The following is a 23,345-nucleotide window of genomic DNA, read 5'->3' as shown; positions in this document are numbered from 1 at the left end:
GCCAAACTATTTTAATGTAATGACACTATACGATGTTGACATATAAACAACTTCCATTAAATAACCGTATGTCGTATTACTTATTTGACTCGGATATCGAGAAGGCTAGAGGAGGCTGAAATAAATTGTTTTGATGGTTATTCGCGAAACTACAACCATATGCATATACATACTTCGGCACTTTATAAATGACAATATCAAGTTTTTGAATCACAAATAGTTGAAGTGGACATATGGGATAGTTCGTTGAAAATTTTAAAATTGCGCCCCTGTTGTGTAAATAAATTACTCGTAGTATATGATGCTAATAATCACAATCGCTAAGAACAAATAGATCTAGAAGTACATACTTAATCTCACATGCAAAATACATGCGGTATATTTAAAATATATTTCTAATTGTAAATTGAGAAACTAGCTAAATATTTTTTAAGTTTTATTGACTATTATGGGGTATGATTGTAAATGTTATGGTGAAAGAGTGACTTTTTATGCGGAACAATTGTTTGAAGGCTTAGGTTAAGTTAGTTTCGCTTAGGTTATTGTATGTTGCGTACAAACAAACCGTACAACGCAGTAATAAATTAAAACAATGAACACCCATTCTCCTAGAGACGTAGGTGTCTCTTGTGCATAAACCTCTGCCTGAAACTGAGTGGCACATGTTTATTTTGTTCTTATAGGTACGCATTGTTGCTTATTTCTTAACGCATGTTTTCTAGAATTGCGTAAACAAGTCAAGTGCATAAATAGTTTAAAGATGACCGGAAGAAGAGCAGTATAAATAAAACATACGTATTATGTTGGAGATCAGAAGCGGAACTGAGGTGATCGCTACGACGCATGGTTTTCCGGACTCGTTGAGTGCATACTCGAACACATGCCATGCCCCTCCATATTACGATGCAACTGTAAACACTGGAAGTACGTAGCATCGTATCGCACAGTTTCCCAACCTAACATAACCTGACCTGTACTTTCGTGAAACTAAAATGCACATATATTTCCATTTGCGCGCACATATGATTGAAAAATTAAACATGTTCATGATATGATATTCATAATTAAACGTGATAAAATAAAACAGTTCAAAAAATACGAACAATATTCCAGTATCGTCTGTTTTATACGCAGTAACATTACTAAATCGAAAGACAAGGGGATACTTAGTTCTAGACTTGACTATTTTTCACTTTAAAATACAGATTTAGCCAAAAAACTAAATGCGTTACTCATAAAGCAAATAAATAAATGTAAACATTGCCAGTACAATCGTTACTCTCTGTTACAAATCCCGCACACAATGTAGTAAATAAATATAAATCGCCTGAATGACCTGAAGCATGACGAATATCACACGTGACGTTTCGCCTTGGTTGGCGACACTTGCGCTAGGCCCTCAGATCACTCGCCCACTACGTAAATACGGCTACCACTCATTGGCCATTCCACACTAATTTACTTAAACTTAGTGCCAGCCATTTGCACCATCCGTACTTGACAGACTGATCAACGTTAAATACCCGGCGCGACGCGGCGGTTTAATATGAAACTCTCCATACAATAAAATTTAGCGAACTCTTTAACGAAGACAAACAGTTTGGTGCAACCAACCCTTAGTGTGAAAGCGCCATCGAATATTTATTTCAGTTACTATATGCTGTTCAGTTAGGAGAGAGGTATTTCCGTGTGACGTCCAAAGTGCGTGAATAAGTACCGAAGTCGACTTCATTAACTGTAACAAATTTTTCGCTTACGGGCTTTATTACATATTAAATTAATAATTAGTTTGTTTATATCACTTAACCAACTACATACTATGAATGAGGTTTTACAAAATTTAACCCCTAATTTATTATCGCCTTCCCCGTAATTAAAAGTTAAAAGTTGTACGGGACATTAAATTGAGGTGTTTGCCTGTACATTCTAATTTTTTTACGTACCCAGCTTATAGACCAGTAGTCTGTGGATAAAGTGAGTTATATCGAAAACCTTCGTCGAGGTCATGCGTGTTAATACACTCAGTATCGTTTTGAGTTACGCGTAAACGTAGGTACTTGTTACTGATCTCGAAGTCACTGCTCCAGTACTCTCTTTACCTTACGACTCGCCCGCACCACCCCGCACTAATACAAATACACAAGAGATGCGAGACTGACCCTGCAACTCTTTGCTTGTCCGTCAGTAAACCAAACATAAAGTCAAATTGAAATGTACTGCCGATGTAATTAGTGCTATAATAGCGTGTGAGACAAAATGTACTTGCGCCTCTATGGACCTTAGGAGGGAAAAAATATACTAAATTGTCGTGAGAAATAAAACAGGATTCTTAGAGCATTTTATGACTTATCAGCGATTATGTTTGTGCGGCGAATTAACACGGTGGTCACCGGCCATTGTGATAACCATCGCATAAATATTTTATGGTTGTACGATTGATTGTTTAAGGTCGAGAGCCAAGGACAAACTTAGTGCCGTACTTGTTCAGGGTATGGTTTTAACTCTATAGATATATCTAGATTTATTTATTTCATCACATTCAATTACAATATACATTATTCATTCAGCATTCAGTATTCATTTATTTCTTGCTTTGCTTTCATGGTAAATTTTTGGGTTAGCCTAATCTATACGAATTTACTATATTACGATCGTTAAGTGGGCATCGAAATTATTGTTTACAAAGCCAAATAATAGCAAAGGATAACGATGTCAATATGGTTACAGATATCTCATACTTAATACCTAATCGTCAAATTAAAATAGGTACGGGTCAATAGAAAAGTGGAATAAAGCTAGACTATAATATGCAAGGCTCGGAGTAGAGAGTACTGATAAATCCGCTACTTGACGCTAGATTTCGACTACGAATAGAATAAGCAAAGGGAATATAACCACTATACGTTTTATAACGTAGTGGTTATATTGGTAACACAACTGATGTATGGAGTGAGCACTGTCATAGAGAAAAAAATACATAGAGTGCTCACTCCATACATCAGTTTTAGTACCAAAAAGACTATTAGCATCTAGCATCGAGTAGCGGAACTATCAGTACTGCTACTTTACATCTATTGTCAACACCTCACACCGACCGGAAAGTCTTATGCTGTTGAGATAAGACTTTCCGGTCGGTGCTACATCTATTGTCAAGTAGCAGTACTGATAGTTCCGCTACTCGATGCTAGATGTAGACACTGAAATTAATAGTCTGAACTGATGTATGGAGTGAGCACTCTTGTCTTACTATATTTCTCTATGGCACTGTATGCTTATTTATTTCTCTATGACGAAGCAGGAGGTCTCGCCGAGTTCAAATCCTGGTAAGGGCATATATTTGTGTCTCGTCACAGATAGTTGCTCATGTTATATGTTTAAATATTAATCTATATCTAGCTATTATACCTATTTGTAGAAGAAGAAGAAGAAATACATTTATTTAGCATCAGGTACAAGTAACACACAATACAAGTAACACAAACAACTTAGATGCTAAACAGGATCCCCACTCAGCATAATGCCACGGCAAGCCATGACGCTGATTTTCAGTGGGTACCTGACTTAAAACTAATCTACATCTAAACTAAAACTAAACGACAACACACAATTCAGACACAGATTACAAAATACATACAATAAAAGAGGGAAACTACAACAAAGACTATAGTCGTCTAATACCCACAACACAAGCCTTTAAGAGCTCCCTGTGGGGTTAGGTCAAAGATGATATTTATATTTATTATCCCATTCTGCTTGAAAAGTTTACACGGACTTGAACTCCGCCCAGCAATCGAATCATACGTTTTAAGCCCTTGCTACACGGTCGCCGACAAGCCTACTAACCGTCTGACCTTGGTCTGACCTTGGTCAGTTTTGGTCAAATTTTGTTGGAAACAACTTTACTGTCTACACGGTCCGGGACGGACCAAGGCCACGCGGTCTGGGGGCTTGTCGGCGACCGTGTAGCAAGGGCTTTAGAAATAGGTGCTATCAAGTATATTTAAGGTCAGGTGGGGTCAGAGGGACTATGGGGGAAGGTGGACACTTCTAGGGAAAATAAACAGTTGGAGATACTTAAGGATATTAAAAACTAAATTAAATGATAATACTAAAAATAAAGCTAATTCATAAATAATATTTATGTAGAAGGACTTTTCTCATACGGGAAACCGTATGAGAACATACTTTACTTAACATACTTTATTTTTCTTGGGATAAGAGAAATCTTTTCTCTTTCCGCACTCTTTCTTTTCTTAGTTTTTCTTAAAACATATTTCAACGCTTTACAATAAAACCTCATTTCATCACATTTCGTAATAATTTTACTACTTCGAGATTTATGGGTGTTTTATGGTTTTTGCATCGAGATATCTTGTAAGTATTCGTTTATTCGCGTTTGAGTAAACCAGCAGGTCTTACCGTGTAAATATTATAATTATTTTACCATCACTATCACTATCACTACATAGTATAAAACAAAGTCCTTTCCTGTCTGTCTGTCTGTATGCTTAGATCTTTAAAACTACGCAACGGATTTTGATGCGGTTATTAATAGATAGATTGATTCAAGAGGAAGGTTTATGTATAATTTGTTAACCCGTGCGAAGCCGGGGCGGGTCGCTAGTTGAATAGTAAAATAGTAAAAGCTGTAATGTGTCAATCATTCTCACTATTACTATGATGGTGCCGTCTAGTGAGATCTCTGACCCAAATATTTAATTTGGCATATTGATCTTTGCTAAACATCGTAACGTCATCTACTGAGCGTTCTGAGAGCTTGAAAAATATTGACTAATTTTAATGCAGCTTGCAAAATATATGGGTATGTACAAGCCCGTATAATCTCTGATTATGAATGGCATACTGTACCTACGCTACTGTATTGTCATCAATGGGTTTTTCATAATGATTCATCGTCACATAACGTCTTTAACCGTAACGTCTTCAACTGTCTACACCTGAATTGATAGGCAGGTTTTTGTAATACCTATCAATATGATGCCAGCGGAATATTTGTCAGACCATACTTATTGTTTCAATGAGTAATCAGTTAAATACTTTTTGGCGGCTTTTCTGCATTTTGTTTCGATGTGATTGTTAATATTGTAAGGTTTAGTCAACAGTTTGGACATGTTTCGATGAGTAAATAATAGCCTGCAGATTACGAAGTAAACTAATAGATTATTACCGTTAAAAGTGATAAGTTAACTAAATGATAAGTATTGTTTGACAACCAATATTTTGGCACGTAGGTAGAAAATGGAAATATTTTAGTCACTTTAGGTGCTAATATCTGGGTGACCGAGCTTCGCTCGGAAAACATATAAAAACTCGAAAATGCGCGTTTTCCCAGAGATAAGACCTAGCTAGATCGATTTTTCGCCCCCGAAAACCCCCGTATAGCAAATTTCATCGAAATCGTTAGAGCCGTTTCCGAGATCCCCGAAATATATATATATATATATATAAATAAATAAATAAATAAATAAACAAGAATTGCTCGTTTAAAGGTATTAGATGAAAATAAAAAGTACTTACATAGTATCAGTAGCTTTTTTCCGTATAAATTAATTTAAGTTTTAGCTGTTAACTTACTAGGGAATATTTATGCTTCTGCGAATGAATAAAATGTAAATGAAATTTAGAAAATTTATAAAAAATCATCGGTAACAGTTTAAAATATATTCAGTTCATATATTATATTTAGATCATTAGATGAGGTAACAAAGATGTATCACGGTATACATATTTGGCCACTTTGGCCTTCACTATATTTGATGCTTATTATACAAGGGCCTGTTTTCGTTATTAATCTCTCTTATCTCTCCGGGGTAAATATACAATTAATTTAAAGGTCACAATTAAAATTAGGTAAGTAACTAAACTCTCTTATAAGTTATAAAAAATCTTTACCATGTTTTCACATGGTAGAAGTACAATAATTACTTGGGTAATCTATAATTGTTAAAATATCTACGTGCTTTGCGAATTGAGGTATCGTTTTCTAAAAATGTCTGGTTTAGAATCATAGCTACACTATATTCCTCAAATTCTTAATCATAAGTACCTATGTATAAATCTAGACTCTTCTAGGTACCTATTAAGTAGTTTTGTTTAATTATTTAATTAATAAATAGACAGTAGTTATGGCCCTGGACTGGCTGGACTGGATATATGTACTTACAATAATCACTATTGTTATGCCCTAGCATGCTTTTCCGCCGTAATAGCCATTTAAAGACGGTTTTAATTGATGTATATTGTATATCGTATTCTCGCGCCATTAATTCCAAATTCACACTGGTTTTAAATCGCTGTTACGGTTGTTATGCGTGGTGATCGTCGCGTTTTCCTATCAACTAAAAGTTGAAAACTCTCCGGTTACGGACGGTGCAACCGGCCCTAAGGTAATATTTTTAACAAAGGTTGAGTACCCTAAACAAAGGGCCTTGACTCCCGCTAAGTACTTATAAGCATACTGAACACTTAATTTTAATTGCCACGCGAGAGCTGTGCCGGTTCTGGGCTACGCTGACCGTTTTCGTCTGGTTGTAGCCGCCCGCCAGCAGCCGGGAGAGGCGCTTCGATCCGGTACGCCACACGCCACCAAGCGACCACGTAGTAAGTTCATAACTAATTACTGCTTGATTCACAATAGGCTACATGACTAAATTTTTTTTATGGTATCAATCGATCGGGTTTGTTTTTAGGATCAAATGTCTATATGGGACCCATTGCATTAAAGTAACACAAAAGTCAGAAATTGTAGTCAAAGTCCGACAGTCGCACTTCACTCGCGAAACTCCCTATACAAAACGGCCAGAGGCCGTGACGTCATCGCCCATCTTGTAGTATGGACAAAACAAGAAAATTGCGTTTTTGTCGGTGAAATATTGCGTTTATGTATATAGTTGCTATACAATATTTTTTTGGATGAAATGTAAGGAATCGAATGGTACCCTTACTTTTATAGTTTTTGGAAGTTAAAAAAAACTTAAATTTTGAAACTTTCAGGTCCTGTAATTTTGTAATTTTTCAATATTTTATTATTTCCACATTATTATGATAAATTGCTCGTTTACTATCTATTTTACTAGATTTTGTTATAAAATTTTGTTATAACATGTGTCATCATCCCTATTATGTTACTTTCTGGTGGGTGAAAATCTAATAAAATAAAATAATTAGATCAAGCCAAGTGACAATCGTTTATTTATAGAAATTATCACTTTATGGAAATGATCATGCGACTTTTAGTTCGCATCTGTCACCCCGATACAGTTTTACCTCGGAGTACATAGGTAGATTCTGTGCGGAAAGAGAAGAGTCGTGGAATGTATGAGGCCCAATACATTCCACGACTCTTGTCTTTCCGAACAGACTCTACTAGATTTTTATTTTCGTTTGGCGTTTGTTGATAAAGGATTATCATCTTGGGTACGGTTAAGGTGACAGTCCATTTCCAACCGCAGCTTCACTACTGCTCATTTTACTATGGAAATTGGCAGTAACAGCGACGCGTTCTGTACCAGTAGTGCAGCTGCGGTCAGAAATGGAATGTTACCCTTAGGGTTTTACCTTTTTTACCTGAGTAAAATTCATATATCTTTAATCTTAATTCATTATTGAGAATTTCAACAAGAATCTGACTTTTTGGCTTTACATGGCCAAATTAACGTTTTTAGTTGATGTTTAAAGTTATTTTAGCTACATTTTAAGGTCATATTCTTAAATATTCAATTGTATTCGATTTTCACACTGCAGCCTTATGGAAGACATTAATTAGATTCGCATTTTTTATTACATAAGCAATATTTTAATTTGTATACTACGATGTAATGACTACGATGAGGTCGATGTACCTACCCTAGCGCTTATAACAGTCATTTTCCGTATTTCTTTGCGTTTCATCTTCAAGAACTTAATAAATAGGTTAGATTAGTTATTTGTTAGATTAGATTAATTAGATTATTGATTTCAAGGAAAATACTACTATGCGGGTACGTACAGTGAGCTGCGAAATTGCATGGAGAAATTATGAATGAATTCATTTATAAATTCGCATTTACGGCTGATGGTACCTATGATTAAGCTTGATCGATTATAAAAATTTAAAATTTACACGTTTCTGTTTATTCCAACTTTATACGAAAATGACAAAATTTTTAAAATAATACTTTAGTTTTTTGTTTAAATTTAATCGTATCGTCATTTGAACAAAAAAAGGGCCGCTTCAATAAAAATAAGGGTTCCTTTTGTACCTTTTTGGTACGGAACCCTAAAAAGATGTCATGAGATAAACCAAATCCAAAAAAACACAATATGTGATGACCTATATGAGTAGACTTTCTCGGCTTCCTGTGCTGCCCGTAGAAACAATTTTTAACCTGTGGGGTTAAACCCCACAAAGGAAGTACATAAACATAAGTAATGACCCGTCGGCAGTCATAAAACCTATAATCCACAATACATGCTCTATTAGGTGTCTTCAAACCTGATTTACGATTTCGTGCCTACGATAACAATGTTGACATCATACGACACGATACAACCTCATCGTAGGATTTATGATCATTCGACGTACATACATCGCCACCCGTATCATAATGCTACATTTATTTACGACCACTATTATGTACCTAGTGTGTGAAGGAAAACTTCAGTATGCTAATAAAACCCAAACTACGGCTTAACATCTAATAATTGTGAAAATTATTAATTTTTGGTTCCGTGGTTTGACCGGTCGCTGCCGCAGGCTGCAGCACGCATACAATCCGCGGCAACTTTTTTTTGTATTGATCTGCTCTTCCTGAGCCGACCTTGTTTAAACATAAAAGTAAGTGCTAGAAAATACAATAGTTTTACACCCATAGGACATACCGGGATAGGTTTAGGACGAACTGGTTTGCCTGAAATCGAGTAATGCTAAGTTAACTGTTAAAAGATACCTATACTATAAAATGTTCGAGTCAAAACCTGTTAAACCTCAACATAATCTTGTAGCATTTTATAAATATAAATATTTTATTGTGCTACATATTTGTCGATCCAGTGTTACAGCCTTGTGTCAATTACGAACACCGATATATGAACTTTTATAATAAAGACTATATTCAATTTTAATGTTTTTCCAATAATTGGCATTATTTTCAGCGTAGTAAAGTCTAAGATAGAATCAAACGTGTTATGCAAATAAGCTTTTTTGAAAAAAGATTTTCAACTAAGAGTAGTATCCCCAACTCGCCACAATGGGCCATTGTTACGTATCATTGTGTTGCTGTTAGGTTTCCCGATACAGCCACTAAACTGTCGTTCAAAACGGTGATAATTGATGATTATTGATTAGTCATTTCTTTCTTTTTCAACATCTGGACATTATACCACCAACGAAAACACTCTGAGCACTTAAATAAATATTAATATTACATAAACTTTACAGAAATCTACCTACTTAATCACAGATGGAAATTTATAGGAGTGCATGCAGTTATCGGGTTTTCTTTTTATTCAAGAAGAATTTAAGTGTATATGGTGTAATAGCGTAAATGATGTTCTGTCGTAGAATATAATTTAGTTTAATCGTTCAGTAGCTTTATGTGCGCTAAATGCTCGTGCAAGTTGTGAGCGATTAGAATGAATTTGCTTAAAAAAATGAATTAGTGTTGTGAAATTAAATTTGGTCTCCGAAACTTCATACCTCGGAGTCTTCGGTTAATACTGGTCAGGTGACTCGGAGCCACCCTATAAATCGGTACGAGCGTGGCGGATGTTTAACCACGCCGACAGACGACATATACTACTATAATACTACTTAAATGGATAAATCCAACAATGCGACTTCGAATTACGACACATAATGTTTCGACTTTATGCCTCCGCTACCTATATGTATCTACACAGTTGCCTATGGAAGAGTTTAGAACAACATATCATTCAGCCCGTAAAAATAACTACGTACTTTGATACCACAGCATGCGCTGCGCTGTGATCAAATTTATTTGAGATAACCAATTAGCTGTGTGCACGGCACTGGCGTTCGCTTAGTTAGTGATAATATAACCGCTGGATAGGACACATTCATTATTTTCCAGGTAAAATAATAAATATGTCAAATAGCATAACCGGACACTTTACATATTCGTATCGATTTTAGTTCCCGTACCACGCAATTCATACGTACACAAACGACCTTTCTATAAATATAAACATAAACGAGTGTATATTATTAATCTGTCTGTGCGTGCATCAGATGACACAGTTACATCAGTCTCACTAGGGCTGCAGGAAAAGTCATCCATATCAAGTATGGACTAGTTATCCTCGGCGAAAAACGTGGCAAAAAACTGAGCGCGAGATTCCACTTACATTTACAACAATACAACTTACGGTGATGGAATAATAGTTATAATCGCCTGGCCATTACGTGGTTCTACAAGTCGTTGTCACGGTCTTACTGGCTTCGAATGGATAGCAGTAGATGCATTAACGGTGTATTTATTGTAGAAATATTTATACATACACAATGAAACCGCATATTGACATACCAGTATAAAATGTTTATAAACCTTGGATTTTGAGGATTTCTCGTAACATTTTCTTAACCGTCTGACATCGTTAAAATATTTGCTTTTTTTTGTTTTGATCAGAATTAGGTATATTCGCTTTTTTTGTTTACTGCTGAGAGACGATCTAGCAGGGATCGCATCTCCATATGGATCATTCTCAAACTCTCTGGCAACCTTACTATGTATTAGCCATAGGAACACGTCACTATAATATATCAACTACAGAGTAAGGCCCAGACACACCACACAGAAGAAAGTAGATCTGAATATGGGAAATATAAATCCCAATTACAGATGTGCAAGTTGCGGAAAGTTTCCATAAAATTCTATAAATTCTCGGAAATTTCATGAAACTATCACTAGGAAATTTAAAATTGGAAAGTTTCAATTCTCATACAAAAATGTAAGAAATTTTCCGATTTTTTCCTACGTTAAATTTCCGAAATATTTCGCAATTTTGGACAGTTTCCTTAGGCACATCAGTAATCCCAATACATTTTTCTCAAAAAACCTCCATAATCTGTGTATCTATAGTGGTTATGATTGGCGCGCGCGCGTTTAGTTAGCCACAGCATCCACCGCGCGTTCTTCGAATCGTGAGAGTCAAGAGCAAAAAACGCTTATATTTAGCTATCGCGTGTGCCTCGGAAATTGCGGTGATTAAAAAAACAATAGTACTTACCGCGGGGCTACAGGTCATACGCGTAATTGGCTATAGGGCTGACGTGTAATTGTCTCCGTTGATGGATGATGAGTGTTTTTAATGTCTTTCTTCCTCGATTGTGGTATTAATTCGTCAGCGTTTAATAATAAAAAGCTGGATAAAAGATTATTAGCATTTTAATTACGTATTAATGCAAATGGGGCTGCAGAGCGGTGTAAATATGAGCTATGTATCCTGTGTGAGCTTGTTTCTATTGCCGTTATTATTGGTAGATTTCTTGTCATTTATCGATCCGTGACTAACACAATCTTAACAGTTACATAATAATATTTAACAATGTCATCTCCCAAAGTATATACTTATTAGCTTTATTTTAAGAATATAAATTGGTTGTTTAGCAAAATTTCAAATTAGCTTAACATGGAGGACTACAACCACTACACTACAACTTAAATATGCAACTTATCTAAATGTTTTGGTTTAAGTGACTGTTTGAAACGAAAACAAAAGACGAGCCCGTAAAGGTATTTAACTTTTCGTACAGTAGGTGTAGGTACTGCAGACTGGCAGGCGATAATTCGAAAGCCACAGGATGTGTCTGTTTAATCTGCAAAGATGATGGCAACTGTCCAAACAAAGAACTACAGAGGACACGTGAGTTGCAGAAGCGTGTGCACACGCAAGTTTTCCTTTTCAATTCGCTTCTGCAACTGTACATTTGTTCAGAAGGCAAGTACAGGAAGAAAATAAGGCAGTTCATTTAGACAAAGGAAAACTAAGCCGCTTAAAGTAGGTAGTTACTTCATATTAAGAGTTGAAGTAGGTTGTTTTGGGTGCAATTAATAGATGTCAGACGATAGCGCTTGACAACCTAGAGGGCAGTACAGCACCAACTATTTCAGTTGTCAAGTTTGCGGATATATTATTTCTATATTTTTTTGAATTATGTACTTTTGTCTAGTCGATTAGCTCGTAGTCGTTTGTCTATGGGCCAACGGAAGTGACTATTTAGACTCGCGCAACCACGAAGAACGCTTTTCAGAAAAAGTCCCGTCCTTTAAGCACCTTTGCACTTGGCTGCGAAAAAATAAAATATATCACCAATAAAAGCTTCGTATCGTAAATTATAATTGGTACTAAAACTAAGGTTTGATATTCATTTGGTAACAGTTTGTCATCTAAGATGCGGTTTTCTTCGTTCATTTAATCAATAGTAAGCACTTGTACCTTACGTTTTGTTACTGTGGCTTTCCATAAACCCGACGTGATTTGCAGGCAGAACACTTATTACACCAGGATCTCTAGAACATTCTCGTATTATGCAGTTTGACTCCTGATCCCTGTTAGGTATTGGTGTTCCTAGGCTATAAAAAACCGGCCAAGTGCGAGTCGGACTCGCTTTCCAAGGGTTCCGTACATTAAGTCCGACTCACGCTTGACTGCACATTTCTAATAGGTAGGTTTTCCTGTCATCTATAGGTAAAGAACTATTTAAGGCTTCGTCACACATGCGCGTTTTCCGGGCGCGGCGTGAGCGGGGCGCGCCGCTTTTACATATAAAATGCTCACGCCCCGCTCACGCCGCGCCCGGAAAACGCGCCTGTGTGACGAAGCCTTTAGTGTATTGTTTTCAAAATTTTAGACCCAGTAGTTTCGGAGATAAAGGGGGGAATGGTAATTTTTTGCCTATTTTCTTGAATAACTGCAAAACTATTTATCCTAAAATTATAACAAAAATATTTTTGAGGTTCTTACAATGAGCTGTTTCATTTGATATGTAACACGATATAGTTTGAAAAACGTTATTTTTTTAATTTTCTCATATACCCCCCAAAAATAGCCTCCATATTTAAAACTTATTTATTTACGTTACACGTCCGCCTTTGGGTCAGAAACTTACATATGTGTGCCAAATTTCAACTTAATTGGTCCAGTAGTTTCGAAGAAAATAGGCTGTGACAGACGGACAGACAGACGCACGAGTGATCCTATAACGGTTCCGTTTTTCATTTTGAGGTACGGAACCCTAAAAAATAATACGAAGTTGCCGAGCTAGAAAGTGGTGCCGTGCAAGTGCAGGCAAATAATATAAATAAGACAAGCTTCTAATTTCGTAAACCAAAGTTTCTAAAGCTTCTGGGACTTAGAAGGTTAAGTCCGACTTGTGAACAAGGTGTGATTATGTCGACGGCGAATGTATGAGAATCGCAAGGGGTGAAATTCGAGGGGCTTTTCGGGGTAACGACACCACTTTTCAGCCTGGCAGCATTGGGTTTCTTGTAGTCAAACAACAGCACTACAAGAAACAAAAGTCAAACTTCGGTCTAATAAATCAGGACGATTTACAAGAGGGTGCCCGAGCCTCCCGACTGCCCAACGTTCTCCTACCTCCCCTACCATACTGTTAATTTTAGATGCTAATAGATTCTGTCCGTTCATTTAAAAATTTATATTTTTCCCTCATAAACAGTATCAAAAAGAGTGAACAACAGTTGAGGGCGCTGTCACTGTCAATTCTGATAAAATGAGTGATGTTTGGCGACAAAATGCCTGCTGCAACTGCCGGGATTACAACATGATGAATTGATGATTGAAAGGATGGCAGGCGCATGGGATATTATTAGAGTGGCGCTTACGCTTTGGTGGCCCGAACGTTTGTTTGCACCGTTGTGGTATAAAAAATATATTATGTACGTATGAACACATTTTGAATGAGACGCGTAAAATTGTGGCGAAGGTAACAGCAGCTATCTAAATAGACACGTCATGACCTCTTTGTTGGCTTCAATGGGAGCCATTGTCACGAAACGAACATTCAACATTGTTGCATGATGTTTTAACAAAACAACTGTCAGTACGAAATCTGTCGTATAAATGTGCAACAGAGATTTTTACGTAATGGTCTATATAGCTAGGTAAATTAGTAAAATGTACCTACCTATAGTATGCCATTCTTCACCAACCGGGTTTAGTCGCGAGCGCCTCAGAGAAAACTTAAAAGGTTTTTTCTGTATAAATACACTATAAGGGCCACTTGCACCATTCACTAACCCGGGGTTAACCGGTTAAACCTGGAGTTACAATTATTACCAGTACAATTTGACACTGGGTTAACTGTTTAACATGCGGCATGCGGCAGACATGACCAGCCCAGACCCACTTTAGCTTGGCCGCTTTTTGAGCTACATCTATTATCTGAGTTTTAGAGCGCAGCGTGGTGTTCCGGATGCGATCCCTTAGTTTCACACGGCTAATACATATGCTGCGCTCCATAGCCCTCTGGCAAACCCCGAGTTTGGACTTCTGAGCTTCCGTCAAAGACCAAGTCTGAGCACCGTAAGTGAGGACTGGAAATATGTACATGTCCATGAGCCTACGTTTGAGTGACAGAGGTAGGTCTCCTTTCATGAGGTGTTTCATGGACCAATAGCTCTCCCAGGCGTTCTCGGTCCGTCTATCGACCTTTTTTCTTGTCGCGCCTGGAAAGAGACTATTTGGCCCAAATAAAGGTATGCATGGACATATGCAATGTGTTCTCCGTTTACCTCAATCTTACGTTTTGTGCTGTTCGACATGACTTTGCTTAATATTTTATAAGTAGTAAGTTTAGGTAGGTACTTTATTATGCTTAATAGGCACTAAGCGTGGTGATCTGAAGTGTAAAGGTCAATGGAGTCGAAATAAATATATTCTCATAATATATACACGCATCGTCATAAAAAGAACCTTTTTTCTTAACAATTATTGGATATCTACATGACGTAACTCAAACATGTTTGTGTTATTTTTATGGTAGGTAATATTAGAACAATTATATTCGACTCGGCTTAAACCGACAAGAACCGGTATTCTTGACCAGGAAACTCCCTTCAACATGTTAGAGCAAGAATTTAATGACGAAGTGTCGTGCGACACCATCAATGAAATACCGACACCGCGTGTTGATTGACTCACTCATATTAACATTGTTATGTTTTTAATCGGCTAAGGCGAACAAGGTTCAACAGACCATCGCAAGAAGCCAAACTGGGCTTATGATTGCTGTATTTTTAACATTTTTTAATTAAAAATCGAAAGTTTATTTTCATTATTTATTATGGATATAAAAGTTAAATACAAATACAGTACAAAGTTACAGTACTTGTTTACTTTTGAACCTTGTGAAATGTAATAAGAGTATGGACTCCGTTTCGTTTATTTATGATGAAATAATAATGAAAATTAAAAAACACATGAAATAACTCAGTTCGATGGCGAATATGCATATTTCCTTGTTAAATAAACGTGAACTATATTCAAGAATAAGCGGTGGTGGCCGAGTGGATATGACGCCCGACTTTCAATACGGAGGTCGCGGGTTCAAATCCTGGCTCTTACCAATGAGTTTTTCGGAACTTATGTACGAAATATTTGATATTTACCACTAGCTTTTCGGTGAAGGAAAACATCGCGAGGAAACCTGCATACATCTGCGAAGAAATTCAAAGGTGTATGTGAAGTCCCCAATTCGCATTGGGCTAGCGTGGGGACTATAGCCCAAGCCCTCTCGCGCGTGAGAGGAGGCCTGTGCCCAGCAGTGGGACGTATAAAGGCTGAATTATTATTATTTATTATTATATATTCAAGAGAAAATATTGACGTATCACGTGAAATTTGTGTAATAATGTCCTATTATATTTATTTATTTTTATATGAGCTATGCTAAAAATCAGTTTGCTATTTGCATAAAAACTGTGTATAGACTTAATGTAAAATACAAAACATGAAACCAAAGTTACACTAGATAAGCAATGTCATGTGACTCATGTGTTAGTAACAAAATCAGGTCCCGATATCTTACATTGCTTTATATCTGAATGCCATGCCACTGACCTACCCAAACGCGTTAGGTGTAATCTAATTCTGCCAATTCATAAAGACACATCAGCGTAATTCGATTGGTCAAGTGTACAATTCCACGTGCATTGATCTCGTCGGGGCTTTCATCAACAGGTGTCATTGTATCCAAACAATAATCGGTGATAGACGTCTAGGGCAAGTTACTCATGGATACTATACACCTTTCACATCGATAGTTGTGTGCGTGCCCACATACTAGTAAAAAGTGTTAATTTACCTGCTTTGCCGCATGCAGATTTTGATGTGAGTTTAATTCACTTATTTTGAAATAAACAGATATTATATTTAGGTACATTATGCATTTGTGGAACTGTGCTATTTTATAGCAGTAACAGTTATAGTTATAGAATCTTGGCATTAGCATTTTTCATATTATATTACCTATACGTTTTTAAACCCTTCAACAGACTATAAATTAGTTTATTTAAAATTCCCATAAGAAACACATTTAGTAACAATATAGGGAGTATATTACCCATCTATCGTTAATAAAAACGGGCTAGCTATTAGAGATAATTTCATTATTTCTTACAAAACATGTAGGTGCGATTGAGAAACAAAAATAAATAATGCCAAAGGGGTGTCATCTCTAATAAAGCAAACATGTTTGGTACGAACCTTTTATTGGTTTTAATATTAGAAATCTAATCTTTTTTGCATTCATTATCACAAGAAGCGTATCTAAAATAGATAAAGATGTCTTCTTAAAAGTTAGGTACAAGTATTGTGGTCGCGGGGCCGAGTGGCTGGCCTCTCGCGCATGTCTTGTGGTAATGGAAAGAGTTGCACTGTGTGCGTTCTTTAACTTTAAGGGCCCTCACCGGTTAGCACCGGTTTGCACCGAATCGCCATTGTCGTCTCATGCTCGAGCAAATCGATTCCGGTTTTTAAATACAAATTGTAAGGAAGAAAGTGTCTTTGCATTCCAACGGCGTGATATATCACGGAAAGTTTTGACAATGCACGTACTCTCTCCAATGGAGCTGATTGTGTTGCTGTTGATTAATCTTAACTCTGCTTGCGCTACTTAGAGCCGGTCTTTAATATCTAACCTACATTGACAATGACGTCATTGTCCAAATGATATTGCAATTGTCTCTTCGGTACTGTTTAACGTTACTCTCTGCATGTATTTATGTACCTACCTTGTTTTATTTATATCACTTTAACATTAAGAAGTGGGATAGGTACTATGATTCAGGAATTACTTAGTTAAGGGTACCTAATAGGAAGTCTCCGGCCGTTTGTCTAGTGGCTCAATTTTAAATAAAATTCTATAGGTATTCTTATTTATTTACTTTTCTCTGTGTTTGCTATGTGTGTATACCTTGCTATTTGACGAGTGTTTTCTAGTTTATTATGTTTATTATCTATTGATTTAGCAGTAAATCCAGTGAACGAATATTTACCATGGAAGTATTCTGTCCGCTCAATTATGACCCAACGTAAAGTATTCGATTGTAGGCGGTACTTACGAACTGTTCGATTGGCAACTTCAGTTCGACCGAGATGACAGTCAGTGACGGATGGCTAAATTGGTTTATAAAAACAACGTCTTTTTGTAATTAAGAATGTCTTCATGGGTCGTGAAGTGGTGCAGAAGTTATTTTAGTTCATACCAAGGACAGTGGAATCACTTTTCACGTGTAGTAAACAGATAACTTCAGTAAAATTTGGAATAAACATGACGACATTTTTTCAATACTACCGTGCTAAGCTAAAACGTAACAACTGCATACGACTTTCTTAACAACATACGACATTTTAAATTGCGAGGATAATAGGGATGGTGTTATGCCAAATGAAGTAGACTATTTTATTAACTTGTGTTTGATTTAGGTATTTTCTATATAAATATAAATGTAGTAATAAATTCCTTCTTACAGATTTGTATTTTCCTTTTTTATTTCATGGGATGGAGCTATAAAAAAACTACCTAGTTATTTCAAATTAATAATCAAATTTGGTATTGTCATTTTACATTACTTTCTATTCAGATTCCCACAAGATGCTATTCGCAGAGAACTATGGAAAAAAGCTGTCCAATTAGAGAGACATGAAATTGAGTGGATGCCTGGCAAGATATCTAGAATATGTTCTATTCATGAGATAACCCGTGAGATAATTATACCCGATCTCCTATATGTAGATACATTTTTTCTATCACGCTTTCACTGAATTAATTTAACAAATACACACGTTATGTGAAAATGTTGATCATTTCAATCCACCCTCTACTGTCACATATATGCTCTCTCAAGCCATTTCTGTCAGTAGAAAAGAGCGGAAAATTTAGAAAATGTAGAACGGTTATGGTCCCATATAAAATTTTAATTTCGCGCCTTTTTCTACTGATAAACTTGCTTAACCGGCTATATACATATAAAATATTTCCATTGGAACTGAAAGTGGAGATTTATTGTGACTCCGCCTGTTCAAATATTTTGGCCCGATTCGTGTACCCATGTAAATTTTGCAGGCTGTATAGCCTGTCCGATTTCTAAGATCAAGTTCGCCATACATTTATAAACTATTATTTATTATGGCGTGCTTGATCTTAGAAAAACGGACAGACCGTGATTTCGCACTGCCATATTATATCTAGCTATAAAAAATACTTATTATACCTAGCGGCAGGGTTGGGAAAAATACTGGCTTCCACGTATTTGAAATACAAATTACAAAATACATTTTTAAAAGTATTTGAAATACAAACTACTTTGGTGACGGGTATTTGAAATACAAAATACAAATTACAGTGTTTAAAATAATGTATTTCAATTACAAAATATACCTTTATTTATTTTTTTGTTTAGCATTTAGTTTTAACGTTAACGAATATCCTTTCATATAAACTTATAGGGTCATTGCGCTAGTTTTCGTCCAGCTCTAGTTTACGTCCACTTGACGAAATTTGAATATATACCTACATTCCTGCACAAATTTGGACTGATTTCAATCCTTATGTCTAAGGCGTCTAAGCAATATATCTGTCTACATATAACAATGATATTTCGCAAAAAGGAAGCGCTGGTGGCCTAGCGGTAAGAGCGTGCGACTTGCAATCCGGAGGTCGCGAGTTCGAACCCCGGCTCGAACCAATGAGTTTTTCGGAACTATGTACGAAATATCATTTGATATTTACAAGTCGCTTTTCGGTGAAGGAAAACATCGTGAGGAAACCGGACTAATTCCAATTACGGCCCTAGTTTACCCTCTGGGTTGGAAGGTCAGATGGCAGTCGCTATCGTAAAAACTAGTGCCAACGCCAATTACTGGGATTAGTTTCCAAGCGGACCCCAGGCTCCCATGAGCCGTGGCAAAATGCCGGGACAACGCGAGGAAGATGAAGATTTCGCAAAAAGTAGTAAATTAAAAATGAAATATATATTTGATAATCCGTCAAGTCGTCGAAAACTAGTGCATGGACGGAAACTACTGCAATGACCCTATCCCCTAGATTTAAACGAAAAGTTCCACGCAGAAGTTGACCTAATATAGATCCAGTATCCAGCCAATGAAAATTGTATCTCGGCTGGATCGGAGGTTCGCGGTCGGCTCACAGCTTGTGCGAGAGATTAGACATTTTAGGATTATAGAATTTAATAAAATGTATTTATAGAAATGTATTTTGAAGCTTGAAGTATTTGAAATACAAAATACTAAATACATGTGAGTGCAGTATTTGAAATACCAAATACAAAATACTTTTGAGGTAGTATTTGAAATACAAATACAAAATACTAATTTGTATTTCAAATACGTATTTCAAATACATGTAATTGAAATACTGCCCAACCCTGCCTAGCGGAATACATTTATACAACAATGAATATTTACTTTTGTTGAGTTAGTCTGTCATTTCATAACAACATTTTAACTAGTTATCTTTTAATCTGCATTAAATTATTATACGTGAATTATTTGACTGGTTCTTCAATGTATGGCATAAACCTATCCCTGTCCAAGTCATATTCTAATCAAATATGAACCGCGAACTCTCAGCGGCCAGTACGTACAGCAAGAAGGTTATTAGCGGATTAATGTCGCTGATTGGTAGTTATTGACATTATATGCATTTCATCTACACTTAGCTGTGTACGTTAGTGTAATAGAGACAGGCTCTGTAAACGTATCGTCTTATTTAAATGTAGGCGTAATTGTGTATGTGTGCTAATTTGGCCCGAGAATTTGAACGGTAATGTTCCCAAAGGCGGTTTCCTTGTATATCCGTTCACTGAGTAAATCACAATCATACAATACACGAGAACCTGAAACTTAATTTATATCACAGTCGTAATCAATTATTAGATATTTGAGAGTTTGAGAGATACTGTTAAGTCTGTAACAGCAGGTCCTTAGCTTAATCTGGTCTGTATGGTCTGATACGCGAACCGATTAAAACAAGTGCAGTATAAATAGCGACTCGTTAGGCGAGCTCGCTCGTTTAGTTCAAGTGATTATGCCCATAAAATACCCTTCTATTAATAGATTTTTTCTACTCCCGTACTTTTATTTGTCATTTAAAGGGTCGTGCACACACCTTTAAACCCTTACCTTATAGTTGTCAATACAAGTCTTTAGTCTATTCCCCAAAAAAGAATTTGTGCATACACGCAGTATCTTTTTGGCGATTTTACAATACTTCGTGTAATGACCACTTAAAAAATATTGAATGAAATACAATGTTGCCAACTTTATTTTAAATGTCATCTCTGACAAATAATTGAACCATAGACATTTTTTTTTTAATTTCATTCATTCATTCATTCTTTTCCCGCCCTTACCCTCCATTTATGCTACTTCATGAATTAAAAATACTATAACGTTTACTGTCTTTAATAAAGTTGACTTAAACTATTTACGTAAACTTTTTTTACCGCTTATTAGTAAAATTGTTTTGTAAATATTCATGTTGTTTTTTCAACGTGACACAGGATAATGTCAAATAAGCGTTAAATATTTTAATTGCAATTTTCGGAAGTATGACTTTCATAATATAACAGCAATAGCATTTCTATCAGTCAATAAAAACTATAGTGTCTAGTTGAGTACGTAAATATTAACAATTACGTGTCTTTTTACAACAAACTATCATAATTCTAATTGTGTTTAGATAAGCAGCAATATTCAAATCTTGCACTAATACATACTAATAAACAATAGTCAGCTTAAAACTCACTTAGTTAAATTTGCAACTCAAGCGCCTCGCGTTACGGTCGATTATCGTTCACGAATTAAATTTTCGACTTACTGCTTTCCTATTCCAAAAGCGTACCGATTTCGTGACTTAGTATTCGCGAACAATTATGTTTCCGATACCTAATAAGACGGGGAATTCGCAATGCGTCCTCGACCCGTAATTGTGGTCTTGGCGACAGTCGGACACAACAGCGCGAATTCTATGTCGGCAAACATTTCTGAAGTGCTAAGTGTACATGAACGCAGATCGTGGTCGGCATTACAGCTTAAGGTGGATGTGCTTGAGCGAATATCATACATTTTTGACTCATTTTCTCCTATGTAAAAATTTTCAACACTTGAAGTTCTAATAAAAATGAAAAACTGTTTGTTTTGTTTTTTTTATTATCTGAAAAACAACAAACATTTTAGGGCGAGTATTTGGTGAAATTACAATGCATATCAAGACAAAATATTCCAGCAAAAGAAAAAAACAGTTTCACAAATATTTATATAGGTAAGTATCTAATATGTAGGTCGAATATGTACATATTCGACTACAGCCTTTGGTGTTTTTTCCGAAGTTTTTGCAGCCTAAGTAAAATTAAAAATATGATACTTGAGAAGACACATTTATCTAAATTCTTAATTGGTTAATTACGTAAATTAATATTTCATAACATGTGGCAAAACATTGATGTACTTACAAGGAAAAAATTGCGTGGAACTGCGTGGAATATATCTTATACAGGGTTTTTCTAAAGTAAAAGGAAAACTCGTTAAAAGATTATGAATAAATACAATAGTATTAACTTGATCTTAATCTACATAATCGATATACAATTATATATGATGTAAAATAGGAAGGCATCTGCAAATTTATTGCCTCCACGGTAAATAAAAACTATATAATATGAACTGCAGTAGATACACTTTATTAAAGCTTAAACGAAACTACCTAGTGGTTTTGAAATACGAGAGGTAAATGAACTTATAATATTAGCAATTTTTTACTTTATTTTAACTGTAGGTTGTAGCTAATAGATAAAACAGACCAGGTGGCCAAAATGATCTGCACACGCTCTTAATCTCTCAACATCGAAGTGGTATCTAGATAATTTTAAATTTAAGAGTCCCCAGCAAGCTCGGTCGAATTTCAGCTTCCCATACAAATGGAATTTCGTAGGTACTCATTTTAAAACTACGTGAGGGGTTTTAATGAAACTTTGCACATACAACGACATGAAGTATATTCTAGTCCTATGATTAGTTTATTATAGCTCCAGTTTATAAAACAAACTAAATAGAGCAAAACATTTTTTTGAAAAACTTATTTTCGCTGTATTTTTTTACTATGGTATCTGAAGCTACATAAATCACTAATTACAGGACTAGATATACCTTTACCTTATCCTATTGTAAGTACAAAGTCTCAGAGCTATCTAGCTAATCGTTATAAAATGAGAGTGTAATTATATACGTTTGTATGGAGAACCGAGCTCGCTCGCTCCTGCTGTTTCTGTACTTCTTATAAAAGTCAAGATGAGTTGTACATTAGAAGTCCGAAGTCACGGGCTAATTAATATATATATAACGCACGTGACCAGATATTTATCGCAAACAATTAGTTTTATAGCAAACAGGCGTATTTAAATACAATAAACATGTCATCAACTATCATTATATAAGTAATAAACAAATCCTATTATTTACATAATTGCGGAACACTAGCAACGTACATACTGTGCAGACACAGTAAAGTACATAGTAATCACGTGTAGATACTGTAAGTTAATATCTATCCCAATAACGTACGGTCGACACTGTTTTATAAGATTTCCAACTAAGTAGTTAACATATGTGTAAAGTTTAAACAAACATAGAATAGACCTTATACGAAAATTCTGTATTTGTTTCGGTTCCTTCGGTCGTGTTTTAATGTATCGCCACTCGTTGGGTATTTCCTATTTTTTGCAATTGTATCGTTAATGTACATACTATTCCTACACACGTACACATCCATACTCACATATGTA

At 35.8% G+C, this 23,345-nt stretch overlaps 1 protein-coding gene across 2 annotated transcripts in view; it reads left to right on the top strand.

The window, feature by feature from the left end:
• LOC134660898 (UNC93-like protein) overlaps positions 1-23,345 on the top strand; it is a 116,855-nt gene that overhangs the window by 57,981 nt on the left and 35,529 nt on the right. The window contains exon 2 of one of the 2 annotated variants that reach the window (XM_063516766.1): positions 6,556-6,621. The exons of the other annotated variant lie outside the window; for it this stretch is intronic. The gene's annotated coding sequence lies outside the window, so the exon portion shown is untranslated. The remainder of the gene's footprint in view (positions 1-6,555; positions 6,622-23,345) is intronic. 2 annotated transcript variants of the gene reach the window in all.

Source organism: Cydia amplana, chromosome Z (genome assembly GCF_948474715.1).
Source record: "Cydia amplana chromosome Z, ilCydAmpl1.1, whole genome shotgun sequence".
Lineage (NCBI taxonomy): Eukaryota > Metazoa > Arthropoda > Insecta > Lepidoptera > Tortricidae > Cydia > Cydia amplana.
This window is presented reverse-complemented; position numbering and strand designations above follow the sequence as displayed.